General features: G+C 38.5%; 1 long non-coding RNA gene across 2 annotated transcripts in view; it reads right to left on the reverse strand.

Annotated features, from left to right (window-relative positions):
• Positions 1 to 23,619, reverse strand: part of LOC109554739 (uncharacterized) — a 45,027-nt gene extending 21,408 nt beyond the window's left edge. For both annotated transcript variants that reach the window (XR_002180204.2, XR_011565123.1), the window contains exon 1: positions 23,405 to 23,619. This is a non-coding gene — a long non-coding RNA (uncharacterized lncRNA). The remainder of the gene's footprint in view (positions 1 to 23,404) is intronic.
• Between the last annotated feature and the right edge of the window lie 601 nt (positions 23,620 to 24,220).

A 24,220-nucleotide genomic window follows, 5' to 3' on the forward strand; every position in this document is an offset into this window, starting at 1 on the left:
AATTTTACATATCACTTCCTAGGTATAGTTATCCCAACCACAATGTCAGGGTTTTTAGCTGATATTTGGAGGTTTTTTTTTTTTTTGTTAGCTAGCAGCTTTTATGTTTTGATATATACATATCTGAACCACACAAAAAACACAGAAAGACACAAGAATAAGTTCAGTTCAGTTCAGTTCAGTTGCTCAGTCATGTCCGACTCTTTGCGACCCCATGAATCACAGCACACCAGGCCTCCCTGTCCATCACCAACTCCAGGAGTTCACTCAGACTCATGTCCATCGAGTCAGTGATGCCATCCAGCCATTTCATCCTCTGTCGTCTCCTTCTCCACCTGCCCCCAATCCCTCCCAGCATCAGAGTCTTTTCCAATGAGTCAACTCTTCGCATGAGGTAGCCAAAGTACTGGAGTTTCAGCTTCAGCATCATTCCTTCCAAAGAAATCCCAGGGCTGATCTCCTTCAGAATGGACTGGTTGAATCTCCTTGCAGTCCAAGGGACTCTCAAGAGTCTTCTCCAACACCACAGTTCAAAAGCATCAATTCTTCAGCGTTCAGCTTTCTTCACAGTCCAACAGTCACATCCATACATGACCACTGGAAAAACCATAGCCTTGACTAGACAGACCTTTGTTGGCAAAGTAATGTCTCTGCTTTTCAATATGCCATCTAGGTTGCTCATAACTTTCCTTCCAAGGAGTAAGCGTCTTTTAATTTCATGGCTGCAGTCACCATCTGCAGTGATTTTGGAGCCCTCCAAAATAAAGTCTGACAGACACAAGAATAATGGGACATAAATCAGACACTGATCATGGAGTCTCAGGCCTTGCAGCTGAGTAGTTTACAGAAAGCCAGGTAAAAGGCAAGGGATAACTGGTGAGACAACCCATCAACGGAGCTGAGCAAGTGATGATGTAGAAATAAGATGCCAAATGTACCAACATGCCAGTGAGCATCTTTCATGCTTTTCCTGAAACTTATTTTCAATAATTTTGATTAAATGGCTTTTTAGCAGGTTCTAAACTTTGACACCGAGATTCTTTACCATGAATAAGCATTATTTAAAGTTGGTCAATTAGATGCCATTTGTTCTTTTTTTCTTTTGTTAAAATTTTAATTTTGATCTACTTAAAACATACACACACAACATGAAGAATATTGTAGAAGACATCCAGTTACCATTAACCTTCCTCACCCTGTAGCCTGCTCTGTGACATTACTTCTTATAGGAAAACTAGAGTGAAACCCATAGCTTTTTTGCTTACTCTCAAATATACTGAAAAATTCTCTTCAATTCCCCAAACAACTTCATGTCAGTTATTTCCCTCTGGAATAACAGTAAAAATGTCAAACTCCTCTCAGAGTCAGAGCTTCTCCATTCTCCTAGCTGAGCCCTTAGCCAGGTGGAAAACTTGCATTGAGAAGACAGACAAGTTTGCTTCCTCTCTAGTTTACCACCTTGAATATCTACACTTCTTTCCCTAACTTACTAACTGTCATTTCTAACCCCTCTGGAGCCAAATTTTGGGGAGACAAGAGGGAAACAGAAAAAGGCCTTGTGAGGGAGTGTTAATTTCCTCCTTTAGATATGATGAATTTTTAATTTTATCCCTCTTGTGGAATGCCCCATGGGTTTTTTGAAGACCTCATCCATACTCATCACCAAGAACGTTCTACCCGCTGTCCCCGACATGAGTGATACATTCTCCACCTGGCCTTTTGAGAATCTACCCTTGACCCACTATTTCTTTGCATTCTTCCTCCACACAGACCTTGTACTATTACTTCTCTTAAGGCCCTCTTAGGCAAAATCCCTTTGAGTAGTTTCAGACTCACCTACTTTCTCTATACATATTTAGTCCATCAGAAACTCAAACCTTTGACCAGTCATCAATGGGTATCACTTTACTCCCCAGCCACAATGGTAAGTTGCTTCAGCCAGGCCCTAGAACTTTATTTCTTGTTTGTTTTTATTAATTTTTATTGTAAAACAACAATGTTGGCTTAGTTTCCACTGTACAGCAAAGTGAATCAGCTATATGTATACATATATGCCCTATTTTTTGGATTTCCTTCCCATTCAGGTTACCACAGAGCACTGAGTAGAGTTCCCTGTGCTATTCAGTAGGTTCTCCTTAGTTATCTAGTTCACATATAGTATCGCTAGTGCATATGTGTCAATATCAATTTCCCAATTCCTCTCACCTCTGCTTTCCCTTTTGGTGTCTGTATATTTGTTCTCTAAGTCTCTGGAACTTTAGATTCCTCACAAGTATAATATATACCTGGGTACAGCACCTCCCAAACTCCAGAGGACGACATACTAAAATCTGGAAGTAGTCTCACTGATGGCTTTCTCAAAAGAGACTTGAGGTGATGGGCAAGGGCTTCTCCCCCTTTTCCATGGTAACAGGGCACATACAATGCCCAACAGTGTTCTTTAAAGAATGAGCTAATATCCAACTCGCTCATTTTCTTCAAATGTTTTTATAAGTTGGAATTGCTTCACTGGTCTAGCCCTTCATTTCCTCTACTGTCCTGGAGTCTCAGTCAGAATGGAAACTATATCCCATTTCAACATCTTGCTTACATTTACTTTTATACTGTACACTCTATTAGAGCTTATATTTGTTTAACATAATTCAGTGCAAACAAACTTTGTAGTATTCTATGGAATTCATGTTTGTTCACATCTGACTTTTTGTAGCATGCTAGTAATTTGAAAAAGATCAGGGGCAAGCTTTCTCATAATTAAAGAGAAAGCCCTAGCAATATATAAAGACTTTTTTAATCAGTTCAGGCTGTTAAAGCAAAATATCACAGACTGAGTGCCTTTTATATGACAGAAATTTGTTTCTCACAGTTCTGGAGGCTGAAAGTTCTAGATCAAGGAGCCAGCATAGTCAGGTTCTGGTAAGAGCCCTCTTCTGGATTGCAGACTACCAACTGATATATCCTCACATGGTAGAGGGAAAAAGCTCCCTGGGATTCCTTTTATAAGGACATTAATCTCATTCATGAGAGCTCCACTCTCAAGACCCATAATCACCTCCTAAAGGCTCCATCTTCTATTATCATCACATTGGGGGTTATCATTTTAATATAAAAATTTGGCCAGGGGGGGACACAAGCATTTAGTCCACTACAAAGACATTAAGGATACTGGTGGGAAGTCCATCCAAAGTCCCTTCCTTTTAAGTAGTGGCTAGTTTAGTCAATCAAGAAAACCACCACAATTTCCATTATGTTAAACTATCTGAAGAAGCTACAAAGATATTTCTCACTGTATTGGAAGGGAGGATGGATGGGAGGGACGGAAGGAGGAAGGAAGGAAGGGAGGAAGGGAGGAAGGGAGGAAGGAAATGGTGGCAGGGAGGGAAGAAGGACCATAATTTGAAATATTCTACACTCTAGATAAAACTATTTTTATCCAAATTAAACAGCACTGCTATCGTTTAATGGACACAAAGTTTCGGTTGTGCAAGATGGAAAGAGTTCTGGAAGTGAAGGGTGGTGATGGTTGTACAGCAGTATGAATGTTATTCAATGCCATTGAACTGGACACTTACAATGAATAAGATGGTAAATTTGATGCTATGTATATTTTACCACAATTTATAAAAGAAAAAAATTTTAAACTAAAAAAGAATTAAATGTCCCCAATATCGTACATCACTTCATCAATATCAGTCCCATCACTTCATGGCAAATAGATGGGGAAACAATTGAAACAGTGAGAGACTTTATTTTGGGGGGCTCCAAAATCACTGCAGATGGTGATTTCAGCCATGACATTAAAAGATGTTTGCTCCTTGGAAGAAAAGCTATGACCAACTGAGATAGCATATTAAAAAACAGAGACGTTACTTTGCCAACAAAGGTCTGTCTAGTCAAGCCTATGGTTTTTCCAGTAGTCATGTATGGATGTGAGAGTTAGACCATAAAGAAAGCTGAGTGCAGAAGAATTGATGCTTTTGAACTGTGGTATTGGAGAAGACTCTTGAGAGTCCCTTGGACAGCAAGGAGACCCAACCAGTCCATCCTAAAGGAAATCAGTCCTGAATATGCATTAGAAGGACTGATGCTGAAGCTGAAGCTCCAATACTTTGGCTACCTGATGCGAAGAACTGACTCACTGGAAAAGACCCTGTTGCTGGGAAAGATTGAAGACAAAAGGAAAAGGGGACAACAGAGAATGAGTTGGTTGGATGGCATCACTGACTCGATGGACGTGAGTTTGAGCAAACTCCAGGAGTTGGTAATGGACAGGGAAGCCTGGTGCACTGCAGTCCATGGGATCACAAAGAGTCGGACACTACTGAGTGACTGAACTGAACTGAACTGAATATCGTACATCTCAAAGATGAAAGCATGAGTCCCTGGCCAAGAGCAGAGAAGTTTCCTATGATAAATGGTCTACTTTCCCACTGTCTTAATTATATATATATATACATATATAGTGGTTTAGTCACTAAGTCATATCCAGCTCTGCTACCCCATGGACTGTAGCCCGCCAAGCTGCTCCATCCATGGGATTTTTCAGGCAAGAATACTGGACTGGGTTGCCATTTCCTACTGCAGGGGATTTTCCCAACCCAGGGATCGAACCTGGGTCTCCAGCATTGCAGGCAGATTCTTTACCGACTGAGCCACCAGGGAAGCCATATAGATATAGATATAGATATAGATATAGATATAGATATAGATAGATAGGTAGATAGATAGATATAGGTAGAGAGAGGCTATTTTTTCCATTTTGCTTTTATTTTTTTTAAGTGTCTTCATGTCTCTGACTTTTTACTATCCTGTCTAAATTTTTTAAAATTTTTATTGGAGTATAGTCAGTTTACAATGTTGTGTTAGTTTCAGGTGTACAGGAAAGTGAATCAGTTATACATATACATATATCTACTCTTTTTTAGATTCTTTTTCCATACAGGCCATTACAGAGTACTGAGTAAAGTTCCCTGTGCTATACAGCAAGCTCTTATTAGCTACCTATTTTATATCTGTTTGCATTTTAAAATCATTTTATCAAAAGACACACCCACTAAACTGTTGGGATTTTTATCAAAATATCCACAAACTTATAGTGCACTGCACCTGGCTTTCTACATTCAGGTATATATATTTTTTATCAGATTTATTTATAGATAAGCATTTGTTACTTTTATGAATTGCATTCTTTTTTATGAATTGCATTCTTTTTTATGAATTGCATTCTTAAAATTATATTTTCTAATTGGCTGTTGCTGATGTATTAGAATATTATTGATTTTTAAGTTTTGTTTTTACCCATTAAACTTGTTGAAATTTCTTAATAGTTCTAATAGCTTTTTGAGTCTCTTGAATTTTCTATGGAAGGAACTCAGTTCAGTTCAGTTCAGTTCATTCACTCAGTCATGTCCAACGCTTTGCATCTCCGTGGACTGTGGCACCCCAGGCTTCACTGTCCATCATCAATTCCCAGAGCTTACTCAAACTCACGTCCATAGAGTCAGTGATACCATCCAACCATCTCATCCTCTATCATCCCCTTCTCCTCCCACCTTCAATCTTTCCCAGCATCAGAGACTTTTCCAATGAGTCAGTTCTTCTCATCAGGTGGCCAAACTATTGCAGTTTCAGCTTCAGCATCAGTCCTTCCATTGAATATTCAGGACTGATTTCCTTTAGGATGGACTGGTTGGATCTCCTGCAGTCCAAGGGACTCGCAAGAGTCTTCTCCCACACCACAGTTCAAAAGCATCAATTCTTCGGCGCTCAGCCTTCTTCACAGTCCAACTCTAACACCCATACATGACCACAGGAAAAACCATAGCCTTGACTAGACGGACCTTTGTTGGCAAAATGATGTCTCTACTTTTGAATATGCTATCTAGGTTGGACATAACTTTCCTTCCAAGGAGTAAGCGTCTTTTAATTTCATGGCTGCAGTCACCATCTGCAGTGATTTTGGAGCCCAAAAAAATAAAGTCTGACACTGTTTCCACTGTTTCCCATCTATTTCCCATGAAGTGACGGGACCAGATGCTTTTTTAATTAATTTATTTTTAATTGGTAATTGTTTACAATATTGCTTGTTTCTGCTGTACATCAACATGAATCAGCCACAGGTGTACCTATGACCCCTCCTTCTTGAACCTCCCTCCCACCTCCCACCCTTTCCCACCCCATCCCACCCCTCTAGGTTGCCACAGAGCCCCAGTTTGAGCTTCCTGCATCATACAGCAAATTTCCACTGGCTATCTATTGTACATGTGGGAGTATATATGTTTCCATGCTACTCTCTCCACTCATCTCACCCTCTCCTTCCTCCCTCTTGCCCTTGTCCACAAGTCTGTTCTCCATGTCCAATTCACTGTAGGTGTTTAGAGTCACATTCAGAGATTGCTGTTCTTCCAGATTACTCGGTGTGAATGGCCTTTGTCATGTATCAGAGGTTCTAATCAGCAGCAAAACTGTCCCTAGAGCACTGTTCTGGGAAATAGAAGCAGTTAAGTGACTTCCTGGAGGAGGGTCATAAGCCAGTCTCTGGAAAAACAGTGTGGAGTTATTTTCTACTGTGCTTGTCTTCATCAACTCCATCTAAAATGCATCCTTTGCTCATTGGCTCCATCTCTGCATTGTTTTGAAATTTTCCGTGCATTTGCTTGTTTCCCTCCAAGTAGATTATTGGATCCTTGAGGATAAGGGCTAAATAGTCCCCTTCTTTTATCTCACATAAACTCTTTAGAATATAAACCCTATGAGGAAAGAGACTTGGCCTATGTTGTTACTGCTGTTTCCAGTGCCTAGTATAGTGCCGAGCACTGTGGGCACTAATTTTCAATGAATGAGTCAGCCTTAGGCTTCAGTCCATGTTTGGCAATTTGCTGAATGCATTCAGAAATGGTGATAGAATGAATGAGCCCGCCTAGCCCGTAGTCTTTCATTTTGATTCCACCATTCTTTCACCTGGACATCTCTATTTCTAAACAGCTTAAGTAAAGCTTGATGTTGAGGTTTTTGTCAATGCCCATAAAAAAATGTTTGACAAGTGTGCAATCTAACTTCATGAATTTCAAAACAGATGACACCCATTTTGATAAATGCATATGATTCCGCAGCTGATGAAAAAGAAAAATGAAAATGGGGCCAAATTACAGTTTGGTACCTAAGACAATAATCAATCTTTCATCACACTAATGGTCTGTCATGAGAATGTAAAACCACACGAAGACAGGAAACAGGAAAGACCTCACACCAGCTCTCCAAGACAGTCAACATAATTTGGTTAACAAGACATACTTATCTGTGAATGAATTATAGCTAAGTGTGAACCTGGCAGTTCAATTATAAAATGTCAAAGCTTTCCAGAAACGATTACCACCATAGCATTGAGTAAGTTTACCATGGGCAGAACAGACTAATTGGTAGAGTTAGGTCTATTTTTAAATGTCAAACAACATACTACTCCTCTTCTAGTGCTGCTCTATGTATCTTAACTGGGAACACTAACTACCTTCAGGTTTATCATTCCCACCATAATGATCTATCCATGTTTGTTTTTTAAATCACATAGTAGGGGAGAGATACACAGAAATCTGATAATAAAGTCCTGGTCCTGCCTTCTAAGGGGTGGCAGTAACATAGGGAGAAATTAAAAGATGCTTGCTCCTTGGAAGAAAAGCTATGACCAACCTAGACAGCATATTAAAAAGCAGAGACATTACTTTGTCAACAAAGGTCAATCTGGTCAAAGATATGGTTTTTCCAATAGTCATGTATGGATGTGAGAGTTGGACCATAAAGAAAACTGAGTGCCAAAGAATTGATGCCTTTGAACTGTGATGTTGGAGAAGACTCTTGAGAGTCCTTTGGACTGCAAGGAGATCAAACCAGTCCATCCTAAAGGAAATCAGTCCTGAATATTCATTGGAAGGACTGATGCTGACACTTCACCTGATGTGAAGAGCTGATTCATTAGAAAAGACCCTGATGCTGGGAAAGATTAAAGGCAGGAGAAGGGTGGGGGGGACGACAGAAGACGAGATTGTTGGATGGCATCACCGACTCAATCGACATGAGTTTGAGCAAGCTCCAGGAGTTGGTGATGAACAGAGAAGCCTGGCATGCTGCAGTCCATGAGGTTGCTAAGAGTTGGCCATGACTGAGCGACTGAACTGAACTGAACATAAGTAGGGAAAGGAGAGAACTTTTGTTGCATGCCTTTATTTGCCACTGCCAAATTCAAACTCTTTTCCTGCCCTTCAAGTGCTCTCTTTCAGCTGCATGAACTCAGTTACCTATTCACCTGCCCCTTTATTTCAAAGCAGAAAGCCTTCCCCCTTGATGTCATTATAAACTTCCTGAATATTTTTTATGTTGTGAATCCATAAGGTCACTCATCATCATCCTCCCATTTTCCCTTTATGGACTCTAGCTGTTACCCTCCCTCCCTAAACATACTTGTAGAAACAGCCTCTAGATTCCCAACTGTCTTAGTTTGGATTGCCCAAGATGCCAACTCTGAGTCAAGGATTTGGATGAAAATAGCATTTTTGAAAGTGATCCAGAAAATAACAGAAACGGAGTGAAGAAGTGAGACAGGGAAGAAAAGAAAGGCAATAAAAAGGGCACAATCATGAAGTCACTGTGCTGTGCTTAGTTGCTCAGTCATGTCTGACTCTTTGCAACCCCATGGACTGTATCCCACCAGGCACCTCTGTCCATTGGGATTCTCCAGGCAAGAATACTAGAGTGGGTTGCCATGCTCTCCTCTAGGGAATCTTCCCAACCCAGGGGTCTAACCCAAGTCTCCTGCATTGCAGGCAGATTCTTTTAACATCTGAGCCACCAAGGAAGCCCCATGAAGTCACTACTGGGGGCAATGTGAGCTCAGTTCCACTGGTAACTATGGGAAATGGTGTAGAACACATACCTCAGAGTCACACTATCCAAGGGGCAAAAGGGCCAAGGCATTTATTTATTCAGCTGTTCCTATCAGCCATTGCTTGAAGACTGCTCCTAGGTGGCATGAATTTCCTGGTACCTCTGGAAAGGAAGAGTTGACTCAAGCTGCCAGAGGAAGCCCTGAGTTGCCATTTCTGACATTTGAAGTTGGTCCAGCATGCAATGAAATAGTTAAGGCTGAGGAAAGATGGATGAGGCCCTGACAGCATCTGCTATCTCAACCATTTGGGGGTAATGTGGTAATTTTGTATATCTAGGTAGAAGTCCTTTCAGCAGCCTTTACAACAGAAAAGAAACTAAGATGCAAATCCCCATGCAATGTTCTAACTATTCCAACTATACCCAAGTGTCAGGAGCCGCGTTAGACATTACTGACAAAATGGAGGCATGGCGCCAACCCCCTCTCCTCATCTCGCAGGCATAGTACCAGGATGAAGGAGTTAGGCCTTGTGATTCTGACTTGTTCTTTCCTTTCTTCGGTTGAGTTGGCTGGAAAGAATGTTAAGGTGCTTGAGAGAAGCATGAGAAAGCACAAAGCGTTCTAAAGTTGTGCCCAGAAAATAATCTATAAAGTAACCATTAACATTTGTTCAATGATCTTTACAAAGAATGTCCCAGGATGAGCACGTAGGCCGCAGCTTGAGGCCATGGGAAGGATTATTATCTGAGACCTGTTTGTGAAGGAAATATTTATGGCAAAAGAAGTTTGCTGAGTTCAGGGTTTAGGAATAATTAAGAATAGCTAGAAGCCTTTTTAGGAGATAGTGATCTTAAGATGCTAGGGGCAAACAGGATTTAGAAAGATAAGAAATAAACTGAGGAATGTAGCATGAGTTACAATGTAATCACAAGTTAAGTATAGGACACATAAGAAGCAATAGATAATAGATAGCAAAGCTGATTCTGAGAGAATCGCTGAAGAGGAACTCTGTTTGTAAGACAACAGTGATTTCTGGAGACAGTAAATCTGGGTGGGGGAAACTGAAAATGTCAAACCTCTGACCTAATGCTTTTGTCAAAGTATAAAAGAGAACCTGAAGCTTGAAATAAACATGTAGTTCCATACTATGAGTCAGAGGCTACATCATCGTCCACCAACACCACTCACCCCTTCAGGCTGATTCCCTGGCTGCTGGAGCTGGACTCTGGCACCCAAGTCATTCCATGCCGAAGCACTAAATGGTAATACTCAGCCCACTGTACCAGCTCCCTGTCTTCACACTGACAACCTTTGTCGTTTGCAGTAGGGATTAAATTCAGAGTGAAAATGTTCAAGTATACTTCTTTCTTCAGAAAAAAAAAGTCCTGTAGACAATATTTTATTAGAGCTAGACAAATAGTTGTGTGTGGAAAAATGTTCTTATTTTAGGAATAAGAGGACTATAAATCCTGAGGCAATTATCTTTAGGAAAGCAGCAAAGTAATAGAAGAAGGAGTATTATCTTACCTTTAATGACTTTTTGTAATATCAAAATAAATCATTACTGACTGAGCTGAGAGGTAATTTCAATATTATAAACAAATCAGTATAACAATTAAGTTATCAGGAATGAAATCAAACTAAATATAAAAACTATTCTTCAATAACTCGAGATGGCTTTGCCCTTTCAGTAGGAGACTGAATTCCAACTATCATATTTTCAAAAGAGTCTTCAATGTATCTCTTGAAATCTTGGGTTCCATTTTTCCCCAGATATTAATGGACAGGAACAAGGAAATGGAATTTGCCATCTATAATAAGCTAAAATTAATAAAGCTTAGTGGATTCTACACAGTGATAGAAGAGGGGTTCAACCAGAAGTCTTCATCAAAACACTGAAAGAAATTATGGCAGAATCCCAGTAGCAACATTCTAGAAAGAAGAAACTTCATTTACATTGAGTTGAGCTCTTCTTCCAAGAAAAAAATATATATATATTTATTTTGTCCTGAATTCTTTTCTTAATTGAAGTATAGTTGATGTACAATGTTACATTAGTTTCAGGTATATACCATAGTGATTAAGTATTTTTACAGATTATACTCCATTAAAAGTTATCACAAGATAATGGGTATAATTCCCTATGCTATACAATATATCCTTGTTACTTACCTATTGTATACTTAGTAGTTTTATCTCTTAATCCCATTCCCTTAATTTTCCCCTCTTCTCTCCCCTCTCCTCACTGGTAATCATTAGTTTTCTTTCTATATCTGTGAGTCTGTTTCTATTTTGCATTCATTTGTATGATTTTTTAGATTTCACAAATTAGTGATATCACACAGTATTTGTCTTTCTCTGTTTGACTTATTTCACCAAGCATAATGTTCTCTAAATCCATCCACTTTGCTTCAAATGGCAGAACATCATTGTTTTTTTATGGATGAATAATATTCCATTTATATATATATATATATATATATATATATATATATATATACACATACATACACACATATATAACATCTTCTTTACCCTTCATTCTGAATTATTTTCAAAGTGTTTTTCCATAAAAATCCTATTGAATCCCTGAAAAGTTCTGTAGAATAAAACCCAGCATATTATTGTCATTTTATAGATGAAGAAACTGAGGCATGGAAAGGGTCAAGAGCCTTCACTGAGATATCACTATAGCAACAGAGTATGAAGTCACTTTACCCAGCCATTGTATGATGCTCTTCCTGGACAACAGGATGAAACTTACATCTGAAACGTAGGCACAGAAATACCCTATAAATCAACAATAGGCTGGCCTCTTTCAGAATATAAACTCAAGAGAGTGAACCTTCAATGATGAAGATAGCTTTAATAAGGAAAGTAGAGACAGGAAGCATGCACGTGCGTGCACACACACACACACACACACACACACACAAAACTGCCAAAAACTATCTTCAGTGAATGCTAGGTCTGGGGTTGTGCAAATATCTTCAAGCTGTTTAATGTTAGCCATTGACAATTTCCTTTAGCTCCATGATTGGTGGAAATAAATATATGCTCTCTCTAAAGCTCAACCCTCCAAGGAAATACCTAGTACTGATAAACAAGTTCTGTAATGTCATGTGCTCTCTGAAAAGTAATGCCTCTCACACTCTAGAACACTCCAAGAGCTAAGTTAAAGAAATGGAAATTTATTTAATGACTTTAATAAAACATGAAGATGTCTGAAGCAAGCAAGTGTAATATGGTGGGAAATTTTCACTAGATAACACCTATTTGCAGTTGTCATCTGATCTGTGTAGAACTGAAAACCCTATCAGATATGTCACTGATTTGGTTGAGTAGGGCTATTCCTCCATTTGGATACACTGGAATACTTATAAATTACTTTTCTTACTAAGTATACACCACAGATCATGTTTACTCTGCCTTTACTTATTAGTGTCCATCTGAAAGAACCTCAAAGCCATTACTCAATGATGCACTGTTTTATATATGTCTGTAGATGTACAGCAATGTCTGGTCATCTATTCCATACATTTGTAGAATGCTAACTGTGTTCAGACACTACTTCAGGCATTTCATTGGAAACACAAGAACTATTTTAACTACTTCATTTTAAGAATGAAATGGCTTAGCACACAGAGTGTTAAAAAAATGTGAACTAAATATTGAGTGAAGAATTAGCTGGAAAGAGAATGTGATAATCCAAGTTGGAATAGACCAAAATCAGCCACACACCAAAAATAATAGCTTTAATTAAAAAAAAAAAAAAAAAAAAAAAACTCTGCTTTGTTTAAACAGCAGGCACTCCTAATTTATATTCCAACTAACAATTGCTTTTCCAATAATAAAACATCCATTTCCTAACTTGTATCCCAAACTCTTTACTCCCTTGTTTATTCACCTCCCCCTGCCCTGTGCATGCCTGTTCAGTCTCAGTCAAATCCAACTCTTTGCGACCCCATGGACTGCAGCCTGCCAGTCTTCTCTGTTCATGGGATTTTCCAGGCAAGAATCCTGGAGTGGGTTACCATTTCCTTCTCCAGGGGATCTACCTGACCCAGGGATCAATCCCACATCTCCTGCACTGGCCAGAGGATTCTTTACACTGCACAACCTGGGAAGCCCATCCCCCTTCCCCAGCACTGAATTAATTTCACAACTCACTTTTCCTCCTCTGATAAAATTAATCAAAACAAGGAAATAAAGACCATTTCAAATAGTGGGTCTTCCTTGCTAGGTAGTTCTTCAATGCAGGTGTACATCATTGATACCAGCTACTTCCTAGCCACTGACAAGATTCGCCAGTGTCTTCCATCACAACATTTAAGCCACATTATTGGTAGGATACCACCTTGCCACTTTTATCACAGGCAAAAAAAAAAGTGCAGCTGTCAACTCTTCACTCTCCAACATGAAATTCTAACACCACCCGCTGCCAATAACCAACCTCATTAGCTCAGGGAACCAGGTAATCTTTTCCGATGGTGAGGAAACCAGAATTGAAAGAGACACGTGTACCCCAATGTTCATCGCAGCACTGTTTATAATAGCCAGGACATGGAAGCAACCTAGATGCCCATCAGCAGATGAATGGAAAAGAAAGCTGTGGTACATATACACAATGGACTATTACTCAGCCATTAAAAAGAATACATTTGAATCCATTCTAATGAGATGGATGAAACTGGAACCTATTATACAGAGTGAAGTAAGCCAGAAAGAAAAACACCAATACAGTATACTAACGCATATATATGGAATTTAGAAAGATGGTAACAATAACCCTGTGTACGAGACAGCAAAAGAGACACTGATGTATAGGACAGTCTTTTGGACTCTGTGGGAGAGGGAGAGGGTGGGATGATTTGGGAGAATGGCATTGAAATACGTATAATATCATATATGAAACAAGTCACCAGTCCAGGTTTGATGCACGATATTGGATGCTTGGGGCTGGTGCACTGGGACAACCCAGAGGGATGGTACGGGGAGGGAGGAGGGAGGAGGGTTCAGGATGGGGAACACATGTATACCTGTGGTGGATTCATTTTGATATATGGCAAAACCAATACAATATTGTAAAGTTAAAAAATAAAATTAAGTTAAAACAAAACAAAACAAAAAAAACAAAACTTATCTTGCCAGTTGGACTCTGGCCCCTCCTCTTCCACTCTGCCAAACCCATTTATTTCTTGACCCACTATTTTCTGTCTCCACTGTTGATTTGCCACAGAAACAACTCTGGATCATTTCTGGTAGAGTCTTAATTATCTAATCCATGGGATTTAAAACTCTTGAGCCTTCCTTTTTTAGAAGGAAAATTTGAGGGGGGAATAGGTACATGTATATGTATGGCTAAGTTGCTCTGCTGTGCATCTGAAACTACCACAATACTCTTAAATCAACCATACTTCAATATAAAATGAAAAGTTAAAAAATAGAAAGAATTTCTCTTCCTTCATTTTCTATAAAATCTATCTCATGATCTACCACTCTGCCACCCATCCTCAGTCACGGTTACCAACTTTTCCTTGGGGTTTTTCTGCTCAGAAAAGTAACACATGCACATTGCAGAAATTTTTGAAAATATATGCAAAAGAGTAAAATAAAATTTTCTAAATATAAATAATCTGAGCATTGTAGAGTAGTTCTTTCTAGGCCATATGCTTTCATAATCAAATTCCAATCGTGCTGTGTTCATTATCTTGATTGTGGGGATGGTTTTACAGGCATATACATATGTCAAAATGTAGCAAACTGCACACTTTAATGCATGCAGTTTATTGTACGTAAGTCATTCCCAAAGTAAGCTGTTTTTAAAATGTAAACAATATAAGGAGAAACATTATTAATTAGAAGTGTAATTAAGGAAATAGAAATTGAATGTTTGAATCTACTTATAATTTTTTTTCTAAATTATAGCAAAGGAGAGTGATGAGGATAAAAATGATTCTGCTATAACTGGAATGTAGGACACAATTCCTTGTTTCCTTTTTGGGCTGAAACTCTTATACTTTTGGAAGGTTGTTTCTGTCTGTCTGTACGGAAAAAGTAGTATCTAACAGGCATAAAAACTAAAGTGATCAGAACCATGTTTGTAAGATATAAATAGTTTTGTATATGGCTTTTTTCACATAAGCACTTTTGTAATGCCAATTAAAATTCTCCAATAAATGGAATTTTGGGGATATCTCACAGACAGTGAAACCATCCAGTGGAGAGACTGATTTATTAACCTGAATACTCAATAATAGGATAATGCTTTGTTTCTAATTTTTGATGATTATTTTGAAATATAGGATTAATTTACTATTATAAGTTATTACAAAATATTAGCTATAGTTCCCTGTTCAATAAAAATATGATTAATATTCTTGTAAATAAATTGTTTTGGGCCTCCAAATGGTTCCCTGGGATAGATTTCTTAGAGTAGAACAGCTGAGTGGAAGAGAACTACTCTTCCACTCTTTAAGGCTCATTTTACATTATTCTCAGTTGTTTTCCTGAAAGGTTAGGTCAATTCGTTCTCTCATCAGCTTTGGCTAAAAATGATCATCTCACTGTACTGTCAACATCTTTGTATATGTTTAAAACCTCTTGTTATTTTATGGGTGGGAAGGTATCTTGTTGTTTATGTTTGCATTTTTTATTCCTAGGGAACTCAGATATGTTTCTGATATAATTCAGAGGCATGCAAACATTCTTTCTTTTCTGTAAATGCACTGGCCCAGTTTTCTACGGAGACATTACAGCTCTGCTGATTGGCAGCATATTTATGCATTAACTATAATAAACTTTTGTCTGTCCTGTTATACCAAAATTTATTTAATACATGTCACTTATCTCTATGGAGTTTTCAATATACCTATAAAATATTTGCGTATTTGTTTGTTTTACACAAAGCTAGTAATATTTTCTCCTTTGTGTTTTCTTTTAGTGCTTATTGGCTGAGAAATATTTTCCTCAATTCAAGATTAGTTCTAATACTACCTATTTTAACTTTAGGGATTTTGTGGTTATATTTTTAACTCTAAAAGCATCTGAAATGTATTTTGGTGTATGATATAAGATAAGAATGTAACTTGATATTTTTCCCCAATAATTTTCTCAGCACTTTTGTTGAATATGTCATTCCTTCTCATTCATCTGTGATATTTTCTTTAGCATATTACTAAATTCTTCCATAGGGCTTCCCTGGTGGCTCAGCAGTAAAGGATCTGCCTGCCAATGCAGGAGACACAGGTTCAATCCCTGGGTCAGGCAGATCCCCTGTAGAAGGAAATGGCAACCTACTCCAGTACTCTTCCCTAGGAAATCCTATGCACATAGGAGCCTGGGTCCATGGGGTCACAAAGAGATGGACATGACTTAACGACTAAACACAACAACAATAAGTTCTTCCATATGCTAGGAACTGTTTGCAAGCTATACGTTCTTTTAAATTGATCATTCAATATTTCTGGTCATAATGATGCTGTAGCTTTTTGTTTGTTTGTTTGATATCTAGTAAAGCAAGTCATTCCAAATGTCCATATTTTTTTGTATTTCATAACATTATTCATAAGTACATTCTTCACAAAGAACTTTCTATAATATCCCAAGAAAAAAATTCACTGGGATTTTTAAAATTATATTATCCCTGGTTTATAAAGAAAAGGCCAGTGAGAGAAAAAAGCAAGGCATTGCTGGAGTCCTGAGCCATGGGAGAAGTTAGGAAAGATGCCAAATTCCCTTCCCCATCTCCCACACCCCCAAATGACCCAGAGTCTTGTTTCACCAAAGTTTACAAAATACAGTGAAAGTCAAGCAGGGAAGAGGCTCCAAGGGAATCACGCATAGACATTGGGTGTCTCTGCAAGAAGGGAAGACTGGCACCAGGTCCTGTCTTGAAGTGTAACTAGAGAGAGGACTTGCTGATCCTCCTGAGGGGGACAAGAAAAGGGCTGGCCATGGAGCAGTCTATATGCCCGATGGTCAGTTTGGCATTAAAGGCCAAGTTTCACTCGGGTTATCTGAATGGCTTGTAAGGAAGCCAAACCTGCTCAAATGTGCATGTATCCCTGCCCCCACTCTGAGGTGGCTGTGTTGGCTGCAGCAGGCTGGTGGTTAGTGAGCAAGGCTGGAGAGGAGGTGGAGTTTGGAAGATATCAAAGAGTCACATGGTAAACATTTCATTGTCCCCAGTGAGAGCTAGTGTTTAGACCTGTCACCCAGAGGGCATCTGGCCCCTGTCAGAGAAGCCGCAACAACTAAGAGCTGATTGCCAGGAAAGTGAAAGTGTTAGTTGCTCAGTCGTATCCGACTCTTTGCAAGCCCATGGACCGTAGCCCACCAAGCTCCTCTGTCCGTGGGATTCTCCAGGCAAGATTATTGGATTGGGTAGCCATTTCCTTCTCCAGGGGATCTTCCTGAGCCAGGAACTGAACCCAGGTCTCCTGCACTGAAGGCAAATTCTTTACCGTTTGAGCCACCAGATTGCCAGGGAATGCAGCTAAATCACTTACTATTTTCCCTAATCCCTCCTCCTTCACCCCTGCAACACAACAGAAGCCTGCCAAGAAGGGGCAGCACTTGGGAGCCCTGCCACACACCATGGTTCACTCCAGGGCCCTTGAGCCACAAACCTGGCAAACTTGGGGAAAGAGAAAAGCTCTGAGAGTACATGAAATTGACAGATTTTTAATATCCTAAAAATGAAGTCAAGGAATCATCCCAAAATGTCCTGAAGGGGTCTGTGACCCAGCGGGTGGGACTTCTCATATAACACAGTTGTGGGAGTGAAGGCTGAGAATGGAGAAAAATAAAACCATTTCCTCTTTGTACCCCACAGAGATGAGACAGTTCAATAAAGCACTTACATATGAATAAGCAAAGAGGAGAAAATAAAACTCATCTGTTATCCCACAGGGCAGCTATAACTAATATTAACTGATGTTTGCCAGGGATTTTTATGTGAATTTCTTTTCAAAACTGCAATTACAATATATTTTCTGTTTTTTTTTTTAAACTATCTTTTATTCTCTAGAATATATTCTGAACATTTGTACTTTTTTGACAAAAGTATAACATGATTTTCTTTTTTAGGGCACCCCAGACAGCCTGAGGGATCTTAGTTCCCAGACCAGGGATCGAACGTGGGGCCCCTGCAGTGGAGCACAGAGTTTTAATCACTGGACCAACAGGGAAGTCCCAACAACATAATTTTAATATCTTAGAATATTGCATCCTGTTGGTTGATTATAATTTATTCAGGAAATGATATATTCTTTCATATTTAAAGTTGCTTCCAATGTTGTATTATTATATACAATACTGCAATAAACATCCTATTACTTCCTTAGGGTAAATCCTAGTAGCGGAGTTCCTTTATCAAGGGTATATACATTTTAGAGCTTTTCTGATATGCTGCTAATTCACCTTCTTTCTACACATCCACCACTAGCCAGTGAGAGTCTTTTGGTGCATGCTATCTATCTTCCATTTTTTGAGTTGCCTAATATCTATTTGTAGCATTATTTCTAAATGTACTTTTTAAAATATTAGTGAGAACTGATATTTTTTCATTGTTTTATTGGTTATTTATAATTTCTGTGCTGTGCAATGCCTGTTTCTGTCTTTTGCCCATTTTTCTACTAATGTACAATTTTTCCTATTGTTTTGTAAAAGATGGTTACATCCATTTTGTTGTAGTTGTTGTTGTTCAGTCCCCAAGTTGCATCTGACTCTTTGCAACCCCATGGACTGCAGCACATCAGGCTTTCCTGTCCCTCACCATCTCCTGGGGTTTGCCCAGGTTCATGTCCATTGAATCAGCGATGCCATCCAACCATCTCATTATATCCATATATCTATCATATATATTGCAAATCTTCTTCCCAGTTCCTTTTTATTTATGAGGTTATATTCCATGCCAAAGTGTAAACTTCTTAGATTTGACCATATAAAATTGTTTTATGATTGATGTCTGGAGTCAACAAACTTTTTCTGTAAAGGGACAGATGATAAATATTTCAGGCTTTGCCAACCAAATGGTCTGTCACAACTCTGTCTTTGTAGAGCAGAAACAGCCCTAGAGGATAGTCACTGAATGGGCATGTCTTCATTTTAAATTCAGCCACGGGTGGGCAGTGGGCTTCCCTGCCAACACAGGAGAATCTGCCTGCCAATGCAGGAGACTCAGGTTTGATTCCTGGGTCAGGAAGATTCCCTGGAAAAAGAAATGGCAACCCACTCCTGTATCCAGTATTCTTGCCTGGGATATCCCATGGATGGAGGAGGCTGGCAGGCTACAGTCTATGGGGTCACAAAGAGTTGGAGATGACTTAACAACAATGGGTGGGCAGTAGCTTTTCCACCTCTGGTTTAACTTATTAGTGTCATGTTTGGAAAGTGGTTCTATACCACAAGGATATATTATTTTCTATAATCTATTCTTACTTTATGGCTTCACTTTTGAAATGTCTGTCTTTAATATAATCAACTTTGTTATTTAATTTTTCTCAAATGGGTTAGCCCTCTGGTCTAAAATCATTCCTTCAATAATTCATACATTTCCAACTGAGTAGATTTGCAAACTTTTCTAAGTTAAAAAATGTGGACAACTGCACATATACTTGGAATTTTAAATGCTATTACTCTTCAGGGGCTAGTCCAGTTCAGTCACTCTGTCATGTCTGACTCCTCATGACCCCATGAACTGCAGCATGTTAGGCTTCCCTGTCCATCATCAACTCCCAGAGCTTGCTCAAATTCATGTCCATCAAGTCGGTGATGCCATCCAACCATCTCATCCTCTGTCATCCCCTTCTCCTCCTGCCTTCAATCTTTCCCAACATCAGGGTCTTTGCCAATGAGTCAGTTCTTCACATCAGATGGCCAAAGTATTGGAGTTTCAGCTTCAGCATCAGTCCTTCCAATGAATATTCAGGACTGATTTCTTTTAGGATGGACTGATTGGATCTCCTTGCTGTCCAAGGGACTCTCAAGAGTCTTCTCCAACACAACAGTTCAAAAGCATCAATTCTTCCATGCTCAGGTTTCTTTATGGTCCGACTCTCACATGCATACATGACCACTGGAAAAACCATAGCCTTGACTAAATGGACCTTTGTTGGCAAAGTAATGTCTCTGCTTTTTAATATGCTGTCTAGGTTGGTCATAGTTTTTCTTCCAAGGAACAAGTGTCATTTAATTTTATGGTTGCACTCACAATCTGCAGTGATTTTGGAGCCCCCAAAAATAAAGTCTCTCACTGTTACCACTGTTTCCCCATCTATTTTCCATGAAGTGATGAGACCAGATGCCATGATTTTAGTTTTTTGAATGTTGAGTCTTAAGCCAGCTTTTTCACTCTCCTCTTTCACTTTCATCAAGAGGCTCTTCAGTTCCTCTTCACTTTCTGCCATAAGGCGGTGTCATCTGCATATCTGAGGTTATTGATATTTCTCCAGGCAATCTTAATTCCAGCTTGGGCTTCATCCAGCCTTGAATTTTGCATGATGTACTCTGCATATAAAGTTAAATAAGCAGGGTGACAATATACAGCCTTGACGTACTCCTTTCCCAATTTGGAACCGGTATCTGGGGGTAGTATCATGCCTTTAATTATTAGTTTTTCAGTACATTTTAATATCTTGTATAGCAACTCTACACCCACCCTCATACTCTTCTTTTTGTCTTTGTTGTTGACTTTATCTTCTTTTTCAAAATATTCTTTAGAATCATTTTGTCAAGTTCTAGTAAAAATTGTGCTATGACTGAAAATTATCTATAATTTTCAGATAAACTGACAATCCAAGACAGTGGTATCCACTCAGTGGAGGTGACTTTCTCATTATCATTGGCCTCATTAATTGATCTTATAATCAATAAATGCAACTTTAAAAGCACTGCTTTGTCATTTGGAATTAAATGTAACATTTTCTTTTTTTTTAATTTTTTTATTTTTTTAAATTTTACTTTATTTTTAAACTTTACAATATTGTATTAGTTTTGACAAATATCGAAATGAATCTGCCACAGGTATACCTGTGTTCCCCATCCTGAACCCTCCTCCGTCCTCCCTCCCCATACCCTCCCTCTGGGTCGTCCCAGTGCACCAGCCCCAAGCATCCAGTATCGTGCATCGAACCTGGATTGGCGACTCATTTCATACATGATATTATACATGTTTCAATGCCATTCTCCCAAATCTCCCCACCCTCTCCCTCTCCCACAGAGTCCATAAGACTGATCTACACATCAGTGTCTCTTTTGCTGTCTCGTACACAGGGTTATTGTTACCATCTTTCTAAATTCCATATATATGCATTAGTATACTGTATTGGTGTTTTTCTTTCTGGCTTACTTCACTCTGTATAATAGGTTCCAGTTTCATCCATCTCACTAGAACTGATTCAAATGTATTCTTTTTAATGGCTGAGTAATACTCCATTGTGTATATGTACCACTGCTTTCTTATCCATTCATCTGCTGATGGACATCTAGGTTGCTTCCATGTCCTGGCTATTATAAACAGTGCTGCAATGAACATTGGGGTACATGTGTCTCTTTCCCTTCTGGTTTCCTCAGTGTGTATGCCCAGCAGTGGGATTGCTGGATCATAAGGCATTTCTATTTCCAGTTTTTTAAGGAATCTCCACTCTGTTCTCCATAGTGGCTGTACTAGTTTGCATTCCCACCAACAGTGTAAGAGAGTTTCCTTTTCTCCACACCCTCTCCAGCATTTATTGCTTGTAGACTTTTGGATCGCAGCCATTCTGACTGGCGTGAAATGGTACCTCATAGTGGTTTTGATTTGCATTTCTCTGATAATGAGTGATGTTGAGCATCTTTTCATGTGTTTGTTAGCCATCTGTATGTCTTCTTTGGAGAAATGTCTATTTAGTTCTTTGGCCCATTTTTTGATTGGGTCATTTATTTTTCTGGAGTTGAGCTGTAGGAGTTGGAGGAATCAACCTACCTGACTTCAGGCTCTATTACAAAGCCACAGTTATCAAGACAGTATGGTACTGGCACAAAGACAGAAATATTTATCAATGGAACAAAACAGAAAGCCCAGAGATAAATTCACGCACATATGGACACCTTATCTTTGACAAAGGAGGCAAGAATATACAATGGATTAAAGACAATCTCTTTAACAAGTGGTGCTGGGAAAACTGGTCAACCACTTGTAAAAGAATGAAACTAGAACACTTTCTAACACCATACACAAAAATAAACTCAAAATGGATTAAAGATCTCAATGTAAGACCAGAAACTATAAAATTCCTAGAGGAGAACATAGGCAAAACACTCTCCGACATACATCACAGCAGGATCCTCTATGACCCACCTCCCAGAATATTGGAAATAAAAGCAAAAATAAACAAATGGGACCTAATTAAACTTAAAAGCTTCTGCACAACAAAGGAAACTATTAGCAAGGTGAAAAGGCAGCCTTCAGAATGGGAGAAAATAATAGCAAATGAAGCAACTGACAAAGAACTAATCTCAAAAATATACAAGCAACTCCTACAGCTCAACTCCAGAAAAATAAATGTAGCATTTTCTTTGAGAATAAGATTTAAGTGCTTGAAATTTTGAAACCCACTGATTTAACCTATTGACATTTGTCATTATTATGGCTTATGTCATCTTATTCTATATTTTCATACATTTAACACTTCTTTCTGGTTTCCTTTGCTTCTGTTTTTTGATAATAACTGACAATTGTGCTAGTGGTTATTTAAAGGTTATCTTTACAAACTATTACTCATCTATATGAGTGAGAAGTGAAATTATATCATTTGAGTCTCTTCTGTTTGAGACAAAGGATATAACACAAGCTTATATTCCTGACCCTCACTACCTGGTCCCCACAACCTTTTCAGTTTTATTAATAATATAACAAAGAATTTTAGATCTACCATCTTTTTTAATAATCATGGATCTTCTCATTTTGGAATGATTTTTGACATTTTTATTTGATTTTATAACAAGATTTTTTTTTTATTAATGTTACTATCCTTCTATTCTGCAGCTATGTTATGAAGACTATGTCTTCCTGTGCTCTGTTGTAAATGTCAAATAGTTTCTTGACGTTTTCCTCTGGATTCATTGGTAGATAATTATCAGAAGTCTGTTATTCTTCTGAGTCTTCTAGATACATCTCCCCCATTGTTCTATGGTATTTTTCACAGGCCTAATTGTTACTTATTCATCTTAGTCCTTGATCCTGTACCCTGTTTCCAGCTAGTGATAGAATATACTTCTCCTACTTAGAACAAAATGACAAGTCGATGTGCAAATTTAAGCAAAATTTACCTTTGTGTACCTTTGTCCCATGTGAGATGATGTGTCCTTCCTACCTGATGGCCTGGTTCTCTGAACTGATGGGTTACATGAAAAAATGATAATTCCCAGCATGCACTACAACCTGGGTTCTTTCTACAATGGCCCCATGTAAATGATGCCCTAAAAACCTATTATCTGTGTATGTACCATCCCTTCCCATACTCAGGAGAAAAGAAAGATACTCACATTTCTGGCTGATTCAAATCTTGAATCTCTGGGTGAATCTCTAGTGAGTGGAGAACAAAATACTTTTCTACCTTTTACGAAGCATTTTGTTTCCAAACCCAGCTCTTGTTGTCCTGAAATTAGTTCCAATTTCTTCAAGGTTCTGACAGTATATGATCTATCAGTTTTATTTTCCATGCTGGGAGGTTTATTTTTCCCCACAGGCCTTCATTAGTGTTTTCTGTTAGCTGTTGAGAGAGGCTTCCCTGGAGACTGTTACCCAGATGCCACTTTGAGTAACAACAACAGCCACAGCTAACATTTACTGAGCACTTACCATGTTCCATCCCACCATTTTTTCATTTAATCACCACTACAGCCCTCATTTAACCTCTCTAAGACTAATTTGCCCAAGGACATTCTGCTAAGGGCACACACTGCCATGTACATGTATTTAATATCATTTCCAAAAGAAGCAAAATCATTTGCTATGTGGGATTCAAATAAATACACCATCTTTCTCATGCTGCTTTTCTAAATTTCTTAATCTTTCTGACCCTGACTTAACCCCTCAAATGCCAGTATTTCCTTTTCCTTCCCTTGAATGTTGATATGATACATGTATTCATTAGCTAACTGTGATTAATCATTCATTTGATATACATCTCATGTCAGTCATGCCTAATAAATGGGCATTTTGTAATCAAATTTAAATTTAAAAAATTTTAATTTTTTAGCTGGAGAAATTATAGGTTTCAGGTACTTGAATGAACGTTTTACTTCTGTGTCATTTTTTTTTTTAACTTTATGGAAGAAGGATCTTTTCATAAAGAATAT

Source organism: Bos indicus, chromosome X (genome assembly GCF_029378745.1).
Source record: "Bos indicus isolate NIAB-ARS_2022 breed Sahiwal x Tharparkar chromosome X, NIAB-ARS_B.indTharparkar_mat_pri_1.0, whole genome shotgun sequence".
In the NCBI taxonomy this organism is placed as follows: Eukaryota; Metazoa; Chordata; class Mammalia; order Artiodactyla; family Bovidae; genus Bos; species Bos indicus.